Source organism: Muscardinus avellanarius (genome assembly GCF_963383645.1).
Source record: "Muscardinus avellanarius genome assembly, chromosome: 1".
Classification (NCBI taxonomy): Eukaryota; Metazoa; Chordata; class Mammalia; order Rodentia; family Gliridae; genus Muscardinus; species Muscardinus avellanarius.
In genome coordinates, this window is record NC_137786.1 from 88230868 (window position 1) to 88253108 (window position 22241).

The 22241-nt window shown below is 38.7% G+C and overlaps 1 pseudogene across 1 annotated transcript in view; it reads right to left on the reverse strand.

Moving 5' to 3' along the window:
- LOC308271968 (N-alpha-acetyltransferase 35, NatC auxiliary subunit-like) overlaps positions 1-22241 on the reverse strand; it is a 53966-nt pseudogene that overhangs the window by 28402 nt on the left and 3323 nt on the right. Inside the window, exon 5 of the transcript in view lies at positions 20115-20328. The product of the transcript in view is annotated as an N-alpha-acetyltransferase 35, NatC auxiliary subunit-like (transcript). The remainder of the gene's footprint in view (positions 1-20114; positions 20329-22241) is intronic.

Here is a 22241-nt window from a genome sequence, read left to right on the forward strand (position 1 = left end):
CCAGCCTCAAAGGCTCCTGCCCTGGTCTTGTCTCACAGCAGCCTCCAAACATGGCTTAGCTGGCCCCGGCATCAGCCTCACCCCTCGGCAGGTTCTGATCCTGGCCTTGGAGGCCCCAGAATTGGCCTTGCCTCAGGGCAGTCTCTGATCCCAGACTTGCTGTCCTCAGCACTGGCCTAACTCCTCAGGAGGCTCTGATCCTGGCCTTGGAGGCCCAAGCACTGGCTTTGCCTCATGGCAGGCTCAAATCCCGGTCTCACTGGCCCTTGGCATCAGCCTCACCCCTTGGCGGGCTCTGTTCCTGGCCTCAGACAGAGGCCCCAGTCCCAGCCTTGCCTCACGTCAGGCTCCAAACCAGGCCACTCTGGCTTTGGCATCAGCCTAGTTGCCCAGCAGATTCTTATCCTGGTCTCAGAGTCCCCGGCACCGGCCTTGTTATGCATTGGGCTCTGGTCTGTCACTATGGGCAGGTTGCCTATAGATGTTCCCTTTTTTCTTTCTATTCGTCTCTCTTTTTTTTTTTTTTTTTGGTGGTACTGGGGTTTCTGGAGACCCCTCTATCTCCAGGCTACACTCCCAGAGACCTGTCTTTCTTCTTTAGTCATATATATATATATATATATATATATATATATATATATACATATATATATATATGTATATATATATATATATATATATATATATATATATATATATATATGTATTTTTTTTTTCCCAAAAGTACCAAGTCAGTTGGATAGTGTTTGTCTGCATCTCCTGAGTGCTGGCTACTGCCGCCACCATCTTGGCCCCTCTCATATATATATATATATATATATATATATATATATATATATACATATACATATACATATACATATATATACACATATAATATATATATATATACACATATACATATTTTTTAAAATAAGAGAAGACAGTATGTGTTTCGAGTATGTTGTGAGATCTGTACCAGTATTGTGAATGGCAAAGATTTGAGAAAGCTCTGATTACTAAGAGATATATTTCAGAAATAATTGTATCAAAATTACAGACCTGGAGAGAGAAAGACTTGGCTTCGGTCAGGAAGCAAACAGCTATTGAAACTTAGATTGACTTAGCTAAAAGTAATTAGCAAGTCTATAGGAGAGGGGAACTAGGCCTTTCTCTGTCTAAAGACAGATCTACATGATTAGATAAGCTAGCTAGGATGGGAGGAGGGGTCATCCTTTGGAAAAGGAGACACCTTGCCACACCTTGCTGGGGGAGGAACCTTACAGAGACGTTTACTACATCAGAATTATGTAAACAAGATGGAGGTCATGGGTATAAAAAGTCCAGTCCATGTGCTGTATCTTTGGGTGGTGAATTGGCTCGAAACCCCCCCCCATGCTATTTGCATGGGGCTGTAACTATCTTCTGTATTTCTATCTTTTAAATAAACTAATTAAAATCTTCAGCAAGTGTCTGAGCTATGTATACTTATCCTTAGCTCAGGACAAGAACCCGTGGCTTTTATGTTTTTCTGTTTTTTATGTTTTGGGTTTTGTTGTGGTTTGAGGGAAATTATGTCTGGGACTCTAACAGGGGTCCCCAGGGACAGTTTCCCCAAAACCATTACGTTCCCACACCATAACATAGTTCACCGTAACATATTTGGCACCCGATGTCTTGGGGGCAATGTGGGGCACGTGGCTCAGTAATTTTCATGAGACTTTTTGTCCAGTGGGTCAGTGAGCAACAGCAACTTCAGCTGCAGATGTCAAGCTGTCGAGCTTTAAAACAACTATAAAAGCAGCCTTTGCATCAATGCATCACTGAAGTGACTTCCAGGGCATCTTGTCAGTGGTCCTGGTACCACTGTATCCCAAAAGGTATGTACCTTCCTGGAGCAATAGGGAGTTCCACCAGAATGACCGTGACCATCCAGCATCTGGGAGGCAATTCTGGTTTGTGGGAATCCTCTGGCCAAAGAACTAGCCCACGGTCAAATCTCCTCCAGGAAGAAACCCCTTTAGCCCACGGTCAAATCCCCTCCAGGAAGAAACCCCTTTAAATAGTGTAGGGGACAAGAACGGACTTCGAACCTCCTCCTGGCTTACTTCCAGACTTAGTGATGGCCAGTACGCGATCTGGGATCTGTACCCTTCGGGGGTGAGATACTTGCCGCCTATGCCCATGTAAGGCTTGTTAGGCCCAATGAGTGCCCATCCATTCTGCCCACATCACAGATGGGACACTCTTTTAAAAGCTCTATACAAAGTTAAATCTAAAAAGAAATGCCTATGGTCCACCTTCAGAAAGCTCCCCAAACAGGAGACACCAGCCAGCACCCATTTCTAAAATGGTAGTGAGTTTTTTCTGTAGTTTGAAACCAGTTCTAGGGAGATAAGCTAGCTTGTTTTTAGCGACAGCATCTAGAAAGCATTGCCATTGGTAACCGCAGCCATGTGCAGTAGTTCCAAATGCCCAGAAATTATTCGAAGCCTAAATGGGTAAGCTTCTCCAAGAGCTCAAGAAAAAGTTAAAGTCAAAAGTTTCAACCAAATAACAGGCAGGTCTGCTAGGTATTCAACAGGCAGTTACAGCTCCATTTGCATAAGGAAGCCCTCAGGGGAAGAAGCTTAGGAGGAGACCATGCCCAGCTGCTGGCAGCTCAGGATTCTTAGTCCCCTTCAGAAATTGGAAGATATTCTCAGGGAGGCAAATTAATAAGATCATTTTTTAAAATGGCAATATTTTCAGCTATAAAACCTGATTGAGAGACAGGTAGGCACAGTAAAAGTTCAGTTGCAAGGCAGAAGGGAGGTGGCTACAACTTCAAGCTTGCATTGGCTTTCTGGCGGACAGACATGCCATTTCACTGCTCCATGCGATCCCAGCTGAATTCCCCCGGCTGGGGCAGTAGCTTTATGGGTGCAGGGAACGTCATCCTGACAGAGAAAGGCCACACAGACCTCTCTCTGTCTTAATGGAATTCCATCAATATCATAAATGCTAGGGTAATTAATTAGTTTTTGAGTTGGAAGCTCTGGGAAGGGTGGGAGACCTTGCCCAGACAGGCCACTAAAACCACACCCTTTCTTTCTCAAGTGGGATCCCAGCAATCTAAAGTGAGTGCCCGATCTCCACTTGCATGTGTTCTCCAGAACTGGGGAAAATTTGATCCCAAAATGCTAAAGAAAGCTCTCATTTTTTTTTCTGCACCCAAGTATGGCCACAGTATGTGTTGGAGGATGAAGACATGTAGCCCCATCAGGGAGGTTTAAATTATAACACTATTCGGCAACTAGATTTATTTTGTAAAAAGGAGGAGAGATAGATGGGAGTAGCTTATCTTCAGCTGTTCTTCAACTTCAGAGACCACCCAGATTTCTTTAATGATTACAGGTTTGAGACAATTTCCAAAATGCAAAGGTTCTTTGGCACTGGAGCCTGGCCACAGTAAACCTGGACCATCCCAGGAACAGCTTCAGAGGCCTGGGATCTACAGAGTCTTAGTGCCGCCAGATTAAGTCTCCAATTGGTTCTGCCTATGGGCCTCCTTATTCCACCTGGAGAGGAGAGTTTGGAGTTTGACCTGTCCATTTGCAGTTCTTTCTTAAGGGCTGAGTGTAAGGCTACATCACCAACTTAATCAATAGGTGTTGGCATTCTTAAATCTTTACCTGGTAGAACAGGAGTCCATCCTCAGATAAAGTCTACTACTGCAGGCTGCCAATTTGGTTTAACAGGGATTTGAAAAAGGAAAGACAGACAAAAGCCATGAAAAGACTATGGCCAAGCACAGAAGCCTAGGCTCAAGTCTGTTTAAAGGTGGAAAGCAAAGGCATCTCTGGAGTAAATGCTCTCAACAAGGAAGCCATAAAGGCCCTCCAAGGCCTGTCTCATGGTGCAAAGGGGGACCATTAAATGGCCGAGCACCCCCAGTTCCAGAGGGAACTGGGGTCCCCAGACCTAGGTTCCTAGTGAGTCCTCCCAATTATCACCACCTGAGTTAAGACTAAAAGCGCCTTAGGTGACCACAGTGAGATCTTGGAGTCAAAATCTAAGGTGTTGTCCTTCTTTCCCAGCCCAAGATCCAAAAGCTTAGCTGGGGGAGGGAGGCTTATCAGGCCAGCTCTAAACCATCTCTTTACTCAAGATTCAGCCTACTGCATCCAGGGTGACCTTCCATCCTCTCATCTCTAGCCATATCAGAGATTTCAGTTCCTCTGCTAACAAGGAGATATAATGTCAGAAAAACAAAAAATTGTTTTTCCTTTTGCTGGCTGCACTAAAGTTATTGCTCAAAGATGATATATATATATATATATATATATATATATATATATATATATATATATATATATATATATATATCTCAGTCAGTCTTAGCTAAACTGGTAACTTCAGAAAAATTGTCCAATTAGGCTCATGTGAGATGTGATTAAATAAAGTTGTTTTCTTCTTTGACAAAATTAATGTTTTAAGACATTTGTGATGCTTATGAGTTGTGGATTTCTGTGGTAATCTCTTATACATTTATTAAGTTATATGAGCAAATATGATATGCATTGTCTTTAATTTTATTCCTTGTGCAAAATTAAGGTTTTAAGGTGCTAGTGGTATTTATCTAATGTCTTAATTTTCCATGTGATCTATAACTCAATTATTAAATTGGGAAAATGCAAAATGCAATGCTTTAAAGTGCTCTTAACTTTATAAGGTTTAAAATAACACCTAAGTATTTTGAATGTTTTTTTTTAATTGCTGGTATTTAAACAACATTATAAAATAGTATGTTTTTTTATTTTCTTTTATGTAACACCAAAAGACAGATGTAGAAAGTCTATAGATGTATTTCTTAATGTTTTGGTAAATACAGAGAAAGGAAATTTTGTGAGAATAAGAAAGCACATTGTAAGGTTTACCCTAAGATTGTCCGAAATGGCAAATAAAGGACCAGGATAGAAAAATCAGAGGGTTAAAGTAAGTTGCAGAGTATTTGTTGTAAGTTACAGAATGTTTGTATTGTTAAGATGGTTTCAATAGTTAAGAAGAAAATAGGTTTCTAGTAAGTCTACCTCTCTTTAGACCTCTGGAGGTCATTTTATTTAAACTTATGTTTGGCCCATAGTTTCCACATTATGTGGTTAAGTTTGTCTTCAAAGGAGTTAAAACCATTAAGTTCCAGGGTTTACAGGCACTCAAATTTGTCTTTTCACTTTTCCTACTTATACTCATTGTTCTGGATTAATTAAACAATGAGGCAGTTCATTTTTTGTCTTTTTCAAATTGTTACATGTTCAATTGCTAACATATCGCACAGCCTCTAGCTACAGCAATGACAGAGTGGCAACAGAAAATTCCTTAATATTACAGTGCTGGGCAAATCATAGTTCTCCCATAGGACTGGTAATATGGGTAAACGTTTCAAAAACAATATTCTCTCATACAATTCAACAGTTGAGATTTAAAAATTTAATGGATCAATCAAAGCCTTCTAACACCAATTTTTCTATTTTACCTCAAGCCACTATACTAGAATCTGGCACCTATAAGTGCATTAAAATCCAAAAACAGAACCCTAATGATATACCATATAAGGAAGTTTCTAAAATATTTATTCAAATTACCCCAAAGCCTCTTTCAGGTCTCCACAGTACTAATTTCTGGGTTCACATGGCACAAAATATACTAAATACATCCCACTTTTGTATGTTTAAGCCAAAGTCGACAAAACAGGTTTTAACATCTCATTTAATTGGTTTAGGGCAAACTGAAAAGGATATTAAGAGGCAAACAAATCTTAATGTAACATCATTTCTGAATTTTCATGGTTAAAAGTCTAATAAAAATGTTCAGACAGTGGAAGACCCTATTCCAAACTCAGTAGTTTTCCCAAGAGACTGTTTGTATGTGGGACCTGTGCCATGTAATCTCAAATGTAATCATACGATAACCAGTACTATTCTAGAATCAAACTTACATCTCCCCTTAGGCTAGTCAATTTTCTACTTTAATTTTCCTTATTTTGTCATCCCTCAAGGCTTTCAAGGTTGCTATTACATAGGTAAACTCGGTATGATTCTACCTACTCTACCAGTGTCCTCCATAGACGAGTCACTCAGTCACTTTCTTCTTTGCCCCCAGATTGTAATGACAATCTCCATCTGTGGTCCCTAGGCCTTGTTGCAGGGTTGTTGGCCACGTTGCTAGCCATCCCTGGATTAATGTTAGGGGACATATAAAAATCAATGAACTCACTTATTTATTCACTAAAACAATTAATGATTCAGCTTTGGCTTTGGCAGCTATCAATACAGAACTGGGTGAAGTACGCTAAGCCACTCTAGAAAACAGAGCTACCATAGATTATCTGCTTTTGCTTCATCATATAGCATGTCAGAAATTCCCTGGAATGTGTTGTTTTAACATTACTGATAATTCAAAAAAGATAACCAGTCTAATATCAGACATGCAGAAGGAATTAACACATATTCAACAATATAAAGGTTTGTTTGGATATAGTTCTTCATAGATGGCATGGCTTATGCCATTTTTAACTCCCCTTCTCATCATCCTTGTTGTTTTGCTTTTGGGGCCATGTGTACTAAGTTGTATGGCGAATTTCATTTCTCATAGGCTGGAAGCTTTCAGACTTCAGATGGTATTACAGACAGACCCTGACAGGGACATCTATCGAAGCCCTTTGGATGGTCTTAGAGACACATCACATGAACCCATCTGATTCCCCCATGCCAATTACATACATGTGTGCCCTAAGCCGAGGCCCCCTTATGTCACCCCTGTTCAGCTTGAAGAAGCTCGATGAGTCATTGCCCTTATTCCTTTTCTATGGGTACATGTATGTAATAATAATAATGGGAGAAAATTGATGAAAAATGAGCTCATGTTAAATGTTTGTAAAATTGTAAAAGTCAAAATGTATTTTCTGTATCTACCATTGGCCTGAGAGGTGTCAGGAAGTTACTAGACAGAGGAGGGAATGTACCAGTATTGTGAATGGCTTAGGAAGATTTGAGAAAGCTCTGATTATTAATAGATATATTTCAGAAATAATTGTGTCAAAATGGCAGACCTGGAGAGAGAAAGGCTTGGCTTTGTTCGGGAAGCAAACAGCTATTGAAACTTAGATTGACTTAGTTAAAAGTAATTAGCAAGTCCATAGTAGAGGGGAACTAGGCCTTTCTCTGTCTAAAAATAGATTTACATGATTAGATAAGCTAGCTAGGATGGGAGGAGGGGTCAACCTTCAGGAAAGGAGACTCCTTGCCACATCTTACATCAGAATTACGTAAACAAGATGGAGGTCATGGGTTTAAAAGTCCGGTCCACGTGCTGTATCTTTGGGTGGTGAATTGGCTCAAACCACACCTCCCATGCCATTTGCATGGGGCTGTAACTATCTTCTGTATTTCTATCTTTTTAATAAACTTCTTTAAATCTTCAGCAAGTGTCTGAGCTATGTATATAATTATCCTTACCTCAGGACAAGAACCCATGGTTTTTCTGCTTTTTATGTTTTGGGTTTTGTTGTAGTTTGAGGAAAATTGTGTTCGGGACCCTAACAGGGGTCCCCGGGGACAGTTTCCCCAAAACCATAACATTCCCACACCGTAACATAGTTCACCGTAACAAGATCAAGTATTCAGCAGCAATGAGCAGTAATGATTTTTATCTCCCTTCCATTATCAGAGGCCACAGACTCACCGCGCAGAGCAGGGTCTGCTGATCCAGGCACCCTGCGGCCCCGGCACAGCAGGGCAGAGCGTGGTGACTGCTGTGTGTGCTAAAGTCCCGGTACCACAGCTCGGATCCCCACCTGGCATTGTAAGGTTCCCTCCACCATTCCCGGCGCATTTTTCTTATAAGATGTGTTGATAAAAGTCCCCAGCGTACGTAGCTGGAGTGGACCCTTCTCTGATCCCTTCTGGGAAATTTCTCTGAAGATCTCTTTTCTTTCATGTCGGGCACTTCCTTGTCTCCTTGCTTCTAATTCCACCAGTATCCACTCACTCTCCTGTATTCTAGATATGAAGTCGTGATTGGAATTGTCTCCTTAAGCTGTCCAATTCCGATATTACACCAAAACCTGGTGTCCAGGGCTTCCCCAAGAAATGCTTATTCTGTCTGGCCATCTTCCATTCCGTTTCTCGAATACAGGTCACAGACTATTTCTCATGCATTTTTATTTATATGGATTTAGAGCAACACTAAGCAAATATGTGTACTTGCATTTGTCAGTAGATTGGAGGAGCTAGGTAACTGCTATTAGATTCCATTATTTATGGCTATTTTGGTTTAAATTTAACAAATGATTTTGAAATTTCATGAAAAAATGTTTTTAAATTGATGATGGTGATGATCGTATAACATACACTAGTCAGCACTGAACTGTCAATTTCAAACTGGTGAATTTTGTTATATGAATTGTATCTCAACTGAAAATTTTCTAAAAAGAGCCAGGCATGATGGCACATGCTTGTAATCCCAGTATTTGGGAGGCTGAGACAGGAGGATCACAGTTCACAGACAGCCTCAACAATTTAGTGAGGCCCATTGTAACTCAGTAGGACACTGTTTCAAAAATAAAGAATAAAAAAATAGGACTTGGTGTGTAGCTCAGAGGTAGAATGCCTCGGGGTTCCATTCCTAGTACCACAAAAAATAGAAAGTAAAATTTTCTAAAAAGAATATTCCCGTCCAAATATATGCATATCAATATGTCTGTCTTCTTTCTCTCTGGGTGGTAGAATTACACATAAATTTTTAGTTTCTTCATAATCTAATGTATTATCTAAGTAATTTCCAATGAACATCTGTAATTTGTGAAACAAGAGAAAAATACCAATATAAACATTAATAATTCTAAGATTCGATTTGTAAAAGAAATGATGTAAAATAGTAGATTCTTTAACTATAAAACATAAATATAGAGTATCAGTAATAAAAAGTAGATAAAAATGATGATAGGTATGCAAAAGTGATAAATTATGTGTGAATTTAGGAGTTTAAAAATTTTTTAAAAACATCATGGAAAACCTAGTAAATTACAGATTGTAACATAGTACGCATTACATTTTCATCTGGTATTCATCTCAGTTTTCATGGAATGATATTTGATTCCAGAGCACATGGAAAGAGGTCTCTAGGATTATGGATAAAATGTTGATACTTCACTTTATACAGACATTCTGGCATGTAGCAACATCAATATCAGCTTGTGATATATCCAACACCCTGACCACTTAGTACCTCAATTTCTCTTCTATTATGCACTGTACCCTGCCTACCTTAGCTGCTTTATTTCAATGTCAAATATAAGTAAAATCCTTCCCTAACTGGAATTTCATGTATCTAAAGATTCAGTCTTTCTAGCTCATTCCTTTTAGTGACCTAACAAAAATATCCAGAAAACTCACAACTGATAACCTATTGATACTGTTCCTTTTTACTATTCCAATGTCTCTCACATCCTTACTTCTATAATTATTGTCCAAACCTTTGTTCTCTTGCTTTCTTCACATCATGCAGGTCCTTAGTAAAATCATACCTTAGCAAATTCTTTTTTTCCCTCCAATCTATATCTATACTTTAAAGATTGATGTGGCTGAAGAAAAACAAATAGCCATGAAAAACCCATTTTCATGATGAATTAATAACATGGTCCTTCATATTCCCACATTCCTTTCCATTATAAAATGTGTCCCTACACTATTTATTTTTTTTCTCCTATAAACTCAACTTCTTCTATAGATAATAGTCCAGAGTTTCCTGTTGAGCAACATCTGAAAAAAAATTGCAACCAGGAGAATAAAGCTAATCTTTTAGTACCTACACACACACACACACACATACACACACACACACACCTGTACACACACATATACACACACATGCACACACACAATACATACCTTTGTTTGCAGCTATATATAATATGGCAACTGTAATTATTAAGCAAACATGGAAAGAATTCAAGTAGCAACGAATAATCAAAATATAAAATGCTTATGAAATTTCAACATTTTAATAAAACTTTCCATTAGATTAGATAGCATTAATTATGTTGGTGACTTGGTGGAAATAATTTTGTTGAGAGTGCTTAGAACAGAAGCTATGATAAAGTACCGTAGAGAAAGAATAGGAGATAGAATGAGGAAGCACAGACAATTTCTTCAAAAAATTGACCTGTGAAAATTAAGTTCTAAGAAGTGATAAAAAGAGAACTTCCATTGTGTCTATTCTTGCAATTACTGTGTAAATCTAGGAAAATATTGAATGCATTTAAAGGCCAATGACTAGAAACAAGTAGGGAGGATATTTTTGTAAAGGGAGGGCAGAGAGAAATAAAGCAGTCTCTAAGAAGGCAAGAAAGCACAAAATACCTAGAAGAAGGGCATCTCTTCTTTTCCATAGAAAGAAAGAAGAGTATTATGTGCAAATACGAGTAGAATTATAAATTCTATGTTAAGAGATTAAGGCAATTTTTATGATATGTACACTGCATCCTACACAGAAAATAAAATTTAAGTGAGGGAAGCCTAAACTTCTCTTGAATTACATTTTCTTGAAAACAGAGAGTAGACTTAAAAAAATTTTTTTTCAATCCAATGGATCCATTTGAGAGTAAAATTAGAAACCAAAGTAGGCTATGACAAAATGATTGTAGGATGCATCAGCAGTCCAGGAATAGGTAAAGAAAAGACTTATAGGACAGAGTTAAGAAAAGACAATGAGACAAGACAGTTAGGATAATGATTCAAGTTTGTTTGGAATATTCAAGTATTTCATGTTGAGAAACATAAAATATGTAACAAATAAAGGGAAATAACAACAAAATCTGACAAAGAAAGAACGTATGTGTCACTATCCTAGAGGTCCCACTGGAAAAAAATAAAACCTTTGCCTTCATTATATGAGTAAATTGGAAAAGAGTTGGATATTGAATGTTGGGAAGTTTTTAATACAGTGACAGTACTGAAACCAGGGGAATGTGTGGATGGTCACTTAAATGTAAAACTATAGAAATTGCCAGGCGTGGTGACGCACGCTTGTAATCCCCGCACTTGGGAGGCAGAGACAGGAGGATCGTGCAAGTTCTAAGCCAGCCGCGCATGCTGGCTTAGAAGACCCTGTTTCCAAATTTTAAAAATGTAAAAAATAGGTCTGGGAGTGTAGCCCGGAGGTAGAAGGGCTTCCAGGAACCCCAGTACCACCAAAAAATAAAAATAAAAATAAAATAAAATAAAATAAAATAAAATAAAACTATAGAAAGTAATACGCAGAATGTGGTACAGGTGTTTTCATGAATTAATTAATAGAAAGCACTCGGCTTCAACATTTCAAGGATGCGATAAGGTATGTTGTGGTTTAGTTGCAGGCTTGGGGATAAACGTCATCAGTATGGAAAACTATGATGAGCATAATGAGCAGAGAAAGGGACTAGGAAGTGGTGATAAATGGACAGTACAAAAGAGGTGCAGACCACTCAAAATGGAGAATAAGCACAGAAACTAATTCAAGAGTATACAAGGAGAACAGAGTAGGAGAGATAGCAAGTCAAGAAGAGAAGACCAAAACAATTAAAAAACTCACTCTGTGTGTGTGTGTGTGCGCATGCACGTAGGTGCACATAACTGAGATATGAACACAGAGTAAAAAACTTGTTATTGAAGAAATAAACTTTTAAATCTAGTAAGTAAAAATCTTCATAGACACATGTTTGAACACAGTGCTCTGCAAACATGGTTTATTTCTGCTTCTCTGGTACTAAACACACTCATCCAATAAGTACTGTTAATAAGTATTGTTAGATGAGTTATGTACACCTAATCATGAGCAAAAAATAAAATATGTAGAATGTTGATGATATGAATAAAATACAAAGGGAAGATAATAAATGTATATTATATAGATTCTATATTTATATATGAATTTATTGTGTATATTTATGTAACAGTTATTGCATTTAATTTGATCTTTTTACATTTAATACATTATAAACACATATCATAAATATGGTATAGGTATACTTTGTTTTTTTTGTTTTTTTTTTAATTTATTTTTTATTGGTGCAATGTATTCATACATCATAGTGGCATAAAGAAAATACTTTTGTAGACATACATGCACATCTCGCCCAGTTAGCCCCTACCACGATCCCCACCCCATTCCCTCCCCATCCCTCCTTCCCACGCTTAGCTTACTGGTTGACATCTAGTATTATAGCAATTTATACAATATTAACATTGATAATCTCACATAACAGTTTCATTTGTCTGGTACCAAACTTTTGATGACTTAAAGATAACATTTCAATATTTCTTTTTGCTTTCTTTCTTACCAGAGAATATTTTTTTCTTTTTTTTTAGGTGAAACTATCATACATTTATTTATTTATTTTTCAGAAAAAAATCTATCCTGATATGGAATATGGACTCTAGATACCCAAAACAGTCTCAAAGAAGAACAAAGCTAGAAGATGTATATTTTCTGATTTCAAACCATATAAAGCTACAATAATTGAAACAGTGTAGTACTGTTCTAAAGGCAGATATATAAACCATTGGAGCTAAATAAAAGCCTAGAGATAAATTCTTCCATACATTGTCAAGTTATTTTTGACAAGGTTTCCATGAACTTTTGGTGGAGGAAATACTAGTCTTTTAACTAAATATTGTTGAAAAATAATAATAAATGAAAAAGAATAAAATTGGACCCTTACCTAACACATATACAAATATTAACTCAAAATAGATAAAAGACCTAAATATAAATCTTAATACTATAAGCTTTTAGAAGAAAATCTGGGTCATAAAACCTCACAACATTGAAATTGGAAGTGATTTCTTGGATATGATTTCAATGGCACAGGCAACAAGAGAGTAAATAAACTCCCTAAAAAATAAAAAAAATATTGTATATCCAAAGACAAGGTAAACAGAGTTAAAAGTTACTGATCCTCTTCCAAGAGTTCCTCCTATGACCCATTTCTCCCTAACTCTCACATATTAGAGAAAGCATCTGATTTCTTATTTTTTGTGCCTGACTAATCTCACTTAGCATAATGTCCTCCAGTTCCATCCATTTCCCTGAAAATGATGTAACTGAGTTTTTTTTGATGGCTGAGTAAAATTTCATTGTGTACATATCCCATAGTTTTGTAATCCATTCATCTGTTGATGGACATCTTGGCTGGTTCCATAGTTTGGCTATGGTGAATTGTGCAGCTATGAACATAGATACACATGCATTAGTTTGGTAGTTTGGTTTCTTTTCTTTTGGGTAGATACCCAACAGTGGTATTGCTGGATCAAATGGAAGATTTGTTCCCATTCTTCTGAGGATTCTCCATACTGTTTTCCAAAGTGGTTGCACTAATTTGCAATCCCACCAACAATGTCTTAGAGTTCCCACTTCTCCACATCTTTGCCAGCATCTGTTGTTGTTTGTGTTTTGAATGATGGCCATTCTAGTTGGAGTTAGGTGAAATCTCAGGGTAGTTTTGATTTGCATCTCTCTGATTGCCAGTGATGTTGAGCATTTTTTCATGCATTTATTGGCCATTTGAATTTCTTCTTTTGTGAAATGTCTATTTAGTTCATTTGCCCATTTTGTTATTGGATGCTTTGTTTTCTTAGTGTTGAGTTTCTTGAGTTCTCTGTATATTCTAGATATTAGTCCTCTATCAGTGGTGTAGGTGGCAAAAATCTTCTCCCATTCTGTTGGCTCTCGATTGAGGTTCTTGATAGTTTCCTTTGCTGAACAGAAGCTCTTCAGTTTCATGCAATCCCATGTATTGATTCTCCTTTTAATTTGTTGTGCCTTTGGGGTCTTGTTGAGGAAATGTTTGTCTGTGCCTATGTGTTGTAGTGTTGGACCTATGCCCTCTTCAAGGAGCTTCAAGGTCTCTGGTTTAATTTCCAAGTCTTTGATCCATCGTGAGTTGACTTTTGTACAGGGTGAAAAAGTGGGATTAACATCCAATTTTCTGCATATGGTTAACCAGTTTTGCCAACACCATTTGTTGAAGAGGCTATCTTTTTTCCAGTGTATGTTTTTGGCTCCTTTGTCAAAAATCAATTGGCTGAAAGTGTGTGGACTTGTTTCTGGGTCTTCTATTCTGCTCCATTGGTCTATATATCTGTTCTTTTGCCAGTACCATGCTGTTTTTATTACAATGGCTTTGTAGTATAGTTTAAAGTCAGGTATTGTGATTCCTCCTGCATGGTTTTTGTTGCTGAGAACTACCTTGGCTATTCTGGGCTTTTTGTTATTCCAGATAAATTTAAGGACTGATTTTTCTATGTCTGTGAGGAATGATCTTGGTAGTTTAATGGGCATTGCATTAAATCTGTAGATCACTTTTGGGAGGATGGCCATTTTAATGATATTAATTCTGCCAATCCATGAACATGGAAGGTCTTTCCATCTTCTAAGATCTTCTTCGATTTCTTTTTTCAGTGTTTTAAATTTTCTTTGTAGAGATCTTTTACTTCCTTGGTCAAGTTTATTCCTTGGTATTTTATTTTTTTGTGGGAGATCCTGAGTGGAAGTGTTTTCTGAATTTCTTTTTCAGTGGATTTATGGTTGGTGTACAGGAAAGCTTCTGATTTTTTAAGATTGATTTTGTATCCAGATACCTTGCTGAATTTGTTGATCAGTTCTATAAGCCTTTTGGTTGAGTTTGTTGGGTTTTCTAAATATAGTATCATGTCATCTGCAAATAGTGAAAGCTTAAGTTCTTCTTTTCCTATTTGTACTCCTTTGATTTCCTTTTCTTGCCTTATTGCTCTGGCTAGAGTCTCTAGTACTATATTGAAGAGAAGTGGTGATAGTGGACATCCTTGTCTCGTTCCAGTTTTTAGGGGGAATTCTTGAAGTTTTTCCCCATTTAATATGATGTTGGCAGTGGGCTTATTGTAGATTGCCTTAATAATGTTGAGATATGTTCCTTCTATTCCAATTCTCTGCAGTGTTTTTTATCATAAATGGATGTTGAATTTTATCAAATGCTTTTTCAGCATCTATTGAGATGATCATGTGGTTTTTGTCTTTGATTCTGTTTATATGATGAATTACATGGATTGTTTTTCATATATTGAACCAGCCTTGCATCCCTGGGATGAACCCTACCTGGTCGTGATGAATGATTTTCTTGATGTGGTTTTGAATGCGTGTTGCTAGTATTTTGTTTAATAGTTTTGCATCCAAGTTCATCAGAGATATAGGCCTGTAGTTTTCCTTCCTTGAACTGTCTTTATTCGGTTTGGGTATTAGTGTGATGTTGGCTTCATAGAATGTATTTGGGAGAGTCCCAGTTTTTTCTATTTCCCGAAATAGTTTGAGTAGTATTGGGATTAGTTCTCCTATAAAGGTTTTATAGAATTCACTTGGGAAACCATCTGGTCCTGGGCTTTTCTTTGATGGTAAGCTCTTTATTGCTATTTCAATCTCTTTGATTGTTATTGGTTGGTTTAAGTGTTCTATATCTTCTTGACTCAGTTTAGGAAAGTTGTATTTATCTAGGAAGTTGTTGATTTCCTCCAGATTTTCCATTTTGTTGGAGTATAGTTTTTCAAAGTAGTTTCTGATAATCCTCTGGATTTCTATGCTGTCAGTAGTAATGTCTCCTTTTTCATCCCTTATCTTCATAATTTGGGTTGATTCTCTCTTTTTTTTAGTTAGGTTGGCTAGTGGTTTATCAATCTTGTTAATTTTTTCAAGAAACCAGCTTTTGGTTTTGTTGATTTTCTGTATTGTTTTTTTATTCTCTATTTCATTAATTTCTGCTCTAATTTTAATAATTTCCCGTCTTCTGCTGGCTTTGGGGTTCAATTGTTCCTGCTTTTCAAGGGCTTTGAGGTGTGTCATAAGGCTATTTATTTGAAGATTTTCTGTTTTTCTTATGTGAGCACTCAGTGCTATAAATTTTCCTCTTAATACTGCCTTCAAAGTGTCCCAGAGGTTTTGATATGTTGTTTCTTTATTTTCATTTGTTTCTAGAAATTTCTTGATTTCACCTCTTACATCTTCTATGACCCATTCTTCATTCAGAAGTGTGGTGTTCAGTCTCCACATGTTTATGTTGTTTCTCTGGGTCTTCTTATAGTTGATTTCTAGTTTCATTCCATTATGGTCTGAAATGACACAGGGAAGTATGTAACATTTTTTAAATTTGCTAGTGCTCATTTTGTGTCCCAGGATGTGATCTATTTTGGAGAAGGTTCCATGAGCAGCTGAGAAAAATGTAAACTCTGCTGTAGTTGGGTGAAATATTCTATATGTGTCCAAAAGGTCCATTTGGTTAATGGTGTTCTTTAGTTCTGAGACATCTTTACTGACCCTTTGTCTGGAAGATCGGTCTAGTATTGTGAGAGGTGTGTTGAAGTCTACCAGTATTATTGTGTTGGGATTTATGTGTGGCTTCATGTCACAAAGATTTTGATTTATGAAAGTAGCTGCCCCTATGTTTGGGGCATAGATGTTGATTATTGTTATTTCCTCTTGCTGGACTATTCCTTTTACCAGTAAAATGTGACCTTCTTTGTCTCTTCTAATAAGTTTGGGTTTGAAGTCTAACTTGTCTGATATCATAGTTGCTACTCCTGCTTGTCTTCGAGTACCATTAGCATGGATTACCTTGCTCCAGCCCTTTACCTTGAGTTTGTTCCTATCTTTACTTGTGAGGTGTGTTTCTTGTAAGCAGCAGATGGATGGATTCTGGCTTTTAATCCATTTTGCCACTTTATGTCTTTTTATTGGGGAGTTGAGGCCGTTTACATTCAGTGTGATTATAGAGAGATAATTTTTAATTCCCAACATGTTAAGGTCTTATTTCTGTTTGAGATACTGTTTATTCTTCTTTGCTTAGTTGTCTGCTGGATGGGAATTCTTGTTTCTTTGGTTCTGGCGTGAATTACCCATTTCCTCGTTGCAGTTAATCTCCTTGAGTATTTTCTCTAGTGCTGGTTTTGAAGACATAAATTCCTTCAGTTGCTGTTTGTCATGGAAGCTTCTTATTTCCCCATCTAATTTGATGGATAGTTTTGCTGGGTAGGAAATTTTTGGCTGGAAGTTGTTTTCTTTCAGAGTTTGGAATATGTTACTCCAAGCCCTTCTGGCTTTCATAACTTGGTTTGGGAAGTCTGGAGTGATTCTAATTGGTTTGCCTCTGTATGTCACATGGCCTTTTGTTTTTGTTGCCTTTAAGATTCTCTCCTTGGCTTCCACATTAGTCATTTTGACAATTATGTGGCGTGGGGATCCTCTTCTCTGATCCTGTCTAAAGGGAGTTCTATAAGTTTCCTGGACCTGTGTATCGACCTCTTGCTCTATGTTTGGAAAATTTTCTGCTATTACTTCCTTGAAGAGATTGTTGATCCCTTTGGTTTCACCTTCTTTTCCCTCCTCTATTCCAATTATTCTTAGGTTAGCTCTCTTGAAATGGGCCCATATTTCTTCAATGTCAGATTCCTGCTGTCGGGTTTTTTTTTTCTAAATTAGAAACTATGCGTTCATTTTTAGAATGATCATCTTCAAGAAGCGAGATTCTATTCTCCATGTGGTCTAATCTGTTGTTTATACTTTGAATTGAGGCCTTTACTTCATTAATTGCATCCTTTATCTCTTTTTGACTCTCTCTAAATTCTTTTCGAAAGTCCTCTATTATTTCTAAAGTTATTTTCCTAATTTGATCTTCTAGAGATCTTTGGGTTTCTGTGTTATCAGGTTCTGATGTTGTGGTGTTGTTGGCATTCACTGCTCCATTGTTATTTCTCTTTCCCATGATTTTGGAAGTTTGTGCCTTCTCTGGGTTCTTCCCTGAGTCACTACGAGTTCACTTAAGATGCTCTGGATCTCTAGTCTATGGTATCTCAGTCACCACTACTCCTTTACTGTGTTGTATCACAAAGTCTCAGACCCAGGGAGTCAATCAAGGCTGCTTAGACCGTGGGGGGTGCCAAGTTGGGCGTTCTCCAGTGGGGAGTTGTGACTATGGTATGATATCTCTGCCACTGCCACTCCCCCACTGGGCTGCACTGCTAAAACCTCCGACCCAGGGAGACTATCTGCGCAAGTCCCTGGGAGTGCAGTACTGGGATTTCTCCCCTAGGGGCCGCAATTTGACTCACGGTTGTTGAGTGCTCTGATGGAGCTGTAGTGAACTCGGTGGATTCGCTGCTGCCGCCACTGGCAATATGGCACCACTGCCACGCCCTCGGCCGTGATGCGGCGTATTTCTTCTCTGGTTTTGAACTCTGCTCTGAGTTCTTGCCAGTTGTGCTGCGCCCAGCCCTTGGGAGCTTTAGATGTTCCCTGCACCAACAGAACTGCTGACTGCCATCCGGCTGTTCAGCACCTGCTCACCTCGGCTCGCTGTCCACTCCTCCTCTCAGGCGCCTGGTGGCTGGTTAAGTGGGTTGGTCTAGGGCCGTCCGGTGAACTCGCCGTTGCCGCCAGCAGTAAGACGCTGCTTCTGCATCCTAGGCCGCGAGGCCAGAGTACCTCCTCTCTGGATTTGAGCTCTGTTTTGAGTCTCCCTCCTCTCTGGAGCCTGGTGTTGCTAGGGGAGATGTAGGCCATGCCGTTCCGGCCGCTCTGCGCCGTGGCTCTGGCTGCTCTGCCCTGTGGGTCTGGCCACTCCGGCTGCTCCGGCTGTTCTAGCCGCTCCGCTCCGGCTGCTCTGGCCGCTCCGCTCAGCTGTTCTGGCCACTCTGCTCCGGCTGCTCCGGCCGCTCCACTCCGCGGCTCCGGCCACTCCGCGCCGCCGCTCCAGCCAATCCGCACTGCAGCTCTGACTGCTCTGGCTGTTCTGGCCACTCCACTCGGCTGCTCTGGCTGCTCTGCTCAGCTGCTCGGAACCGCGACTCCAGCTGCTCTGTACCGCGGGTCTGGCCACTCTGGCCGCTCCGGCCGTTCCGCGCCGCGGCTCTGGCTGCTCTGGCTGCTCAGGCCGCTCCGCTCCGCGGCTCCCCCCAATCCGCGCTGCGGCTCTGGCCGCTCCGGCTGCTCCGGCCGCTCCGTGCCGCGCGGGCGCGGCACTTCGGGCTGGTTTTTTTCCGGTGTCTTGTTTTTCCAGCCCTTTTTCTCTGTCCCTTGTATTTACCGTTTTTATTTCTTTGCTGTGGTGTTTTCTGGCTCTGAAAGGCACTGGTTTTGAGGTAGTAGAGTTGGATTGTTAGCGGGACTTGTAAGTGCCGCTTTCCTCCGTCGCCATCTTCCCGGAAGTCGTATAGGTATACTTTGTAAACATCAAATTTAAATTTCCAAAATGGAAATATTCATTGCAATACATACATGAATTAATACATGATAAGAGGCATCTAATGTAATAGTGTCATAAAAAGTTCTAGGAAAATTCTAATAGCCTTTATGTAGTGGGAATAATGAAAGACTGTAAATAAAATAAAAAATGAAAGGCATGAAGTAATCACTATCTTTCTAGATTTGAGTGTTATCTCAAAGAGCAGCTCAAGTTTTGAAATGGTAGGAGTAGATAGAATATGCTTAGCTTTTCTTTGTTGTGTGTAGGTTTATGTTTCTGTTTATCTTCTGTGTATGATTGTGTGTGTTCAAAGAATAAAGTGATTAATTAAAACATATTATATTGAAATTCTCAAGAGCTTCATAATATATATAAATTGATAAAAGAGAAATAATTTCACAAAGTACTTATTCAAAATATTCTTTCCTGAGCCGGACGTGGTGGTGCACGCTTGTAATTCGTGCACTTGGGAGACTGAGACAGGAGGATCATACAGGTTCGAAGCCAACCTCGCTGGCTTAAGAGACCTGTTTCCAAATAAACATATAAAAAATAGATGTCTGGGAGTGTAGCCCAGAGGTAGAAGGGTTTCCAGGAACCCCAGTATCACACACAAAAATTTATTTCCTCTTCTTGTCTGGGCCCATCTCTTATATGACAGATATATGATCATGACATATGCATTCTCTAGAGAGCTATAAGTAATTCATTTGTAAACTTGGTTCTATAAATCAGTAAGGATACGTGGATATGAATACAAACAAACAGGTATCACAACTATTTTAAGTTCCTTGGGCCAATGTTATTTAAGTGAATATTGACTCGATGTATTACAATATATTTGAAAACTTACCTTCAACTCCTGCCTCTAAGTGGACATTTTTCTCATTCAAAAATGGAAACGCCATAAAAAGTGATCCAAGTCCTAATACAAAGGCAGAGACTGCAATCCATTTTGGTCTGTGTGCTTTCATTCCATAGAATCCTACCAATGTTGCCGTCAGGGCAGAGACAATATCATAAGTGTTTCTCACAAATAAGTACTCAATACGTTTCATTTGATAGTTCTTTTGAAAATTGGAAACGCTCACAGATTTAAGACCAAACGAAATACCTAAAATATAAAAAGAAAAAAAAAACAATAATGTGCATCATAAGAGACAAAAGAGGTGAAATTATAGTAATTTCAGATAAAACCTTTATTCACACTGATTTAAGTTTATTTTACATTATTTCAAATATTTATAAGCCAGGTATAGTGGCACATGCTTGTAATCTCAGTACTTGGAAGACAGAGACAGGAGGGTTTCAGGTTTAAGGCCTGCCTCAGCTACTTAGTGAGGCCCTCCAAAACTTAGAGTGACCATGTTTCAAATTAAGAATATAAAGAATAGGGCTGCAGGTGTAGCTAAAAGGTAGAATGCCCCTGGATTCAATCCCCAGTACTGCAAAAAAAAAAACACCTATAAACATATACAGGTTTTTTTTTTTTTAATGTGTGTGTGACACTGGATTGAAGCCAAGGGCATTCTACCTCTGAGATACACCCCCAGCCCTTTTGATGATTTTATTTTGAAACACACTCTCTCTAAATTGCTGAGAAACTCGCTAAATTGCTGAGGCTGGTTTGGAACCTTTGACCCTCCTGTCTCAGCCACCCCAGTACAAAATTTACAGGTGTGAACCACCACTCCCAACTAAAAAGAATGCTTTTTTTTTTTTCAGTACTGAAGATTGGCCTCTAGCATGCTAGGCAAGTGCTCTACCACTGACCTACATCCCCAGTCCTGTAGAGACATATAAGATTTTAATGATTCCTTTTCTAAACCACCAATAGGCTTTAACCTCTATAAAATATTTGTTAATTAAAATTTTGAAGCTATTTTTATTCTATTTATTTTTTGTGGTACTGGAGATGAAAATCAAGGGCTCTCTACCTCTGGGCTACACTTCCAGGCCCATTTTATATTTTTATTTGGAAACAGGATCCCACTAAGTTGCTGGGAGAGCATCACTAAGTAGCTGAGGCTGGTTTCAAACCTACACAATCCTGTCTCAGCCTATCAAGTACTGGGATTAGAAGCATGCACTACTACACCTGGTTTTATTTTTATTTTCTATTTTTAGCATACTTTTATTGATGCATTATAGTCTCATATCATAATAAAATCATGTTGATATTGGCATACATGCACATAGCACTGGGATTTCCTTTGTAAAACTATTTTTTAACTAACTCTATGAGTAATTCCTTAGATTACTTTTTGTTGTATTAGTAAGTAATCTAAGGAATATTTATCATACAGAATTGGAAATAAAATATTATTAGGATAGTTGAAGTGCAACATGTACTTCTTTTTCTTTTTGTGGTACTGGGGATGGAATCCAGGGGCATTCTACCTCCAAGCTACATCTTCAGTACTATTTTTTATTCTTCATTTTGAAACAGGGTCTCTCTGAATTGCAAAGGGTCTCAATAAGTAGCTGAGGCTGGACTCTAGCAGTGACCCTCCTGTCTCAGACTCCTATATGCTGGGATTATAAGCATGAGCCACCACACCCAACCAACATATACTTCTAAACTCACTCCTGTCCCTCCCCTATATAACCATTATTTTGTAATTGTTTCTGGGTTGTGGCTATTTTTTAAAAAAATTAATTGCCGGGCATGGTGGCACAAGCTTGTAATCCCCACACTTGGGAGGCAGAGACAGGAGGATTGTGCAGGTTCGAAGCCAGCCTCTCTGGGTTAAGAGACCCTGTTTCCAAATAAACATATAAAATAGGTCTGGGAGTGTAGCCTGGAGATAGAAGGGTTCCATCCCCAGTACCACAAAAAAAAAAGAAAAATTAATTAACACTGGGTGTGGTGGTGCACGCTTTTAATCCCCACACTTGGGAGGCTGAGACAGGAGGATAACGCAGTTTCAAAGCCAGCCTCGGGTGGCTTAAGAGACCCTGTTTCCAAATAAAATATAAA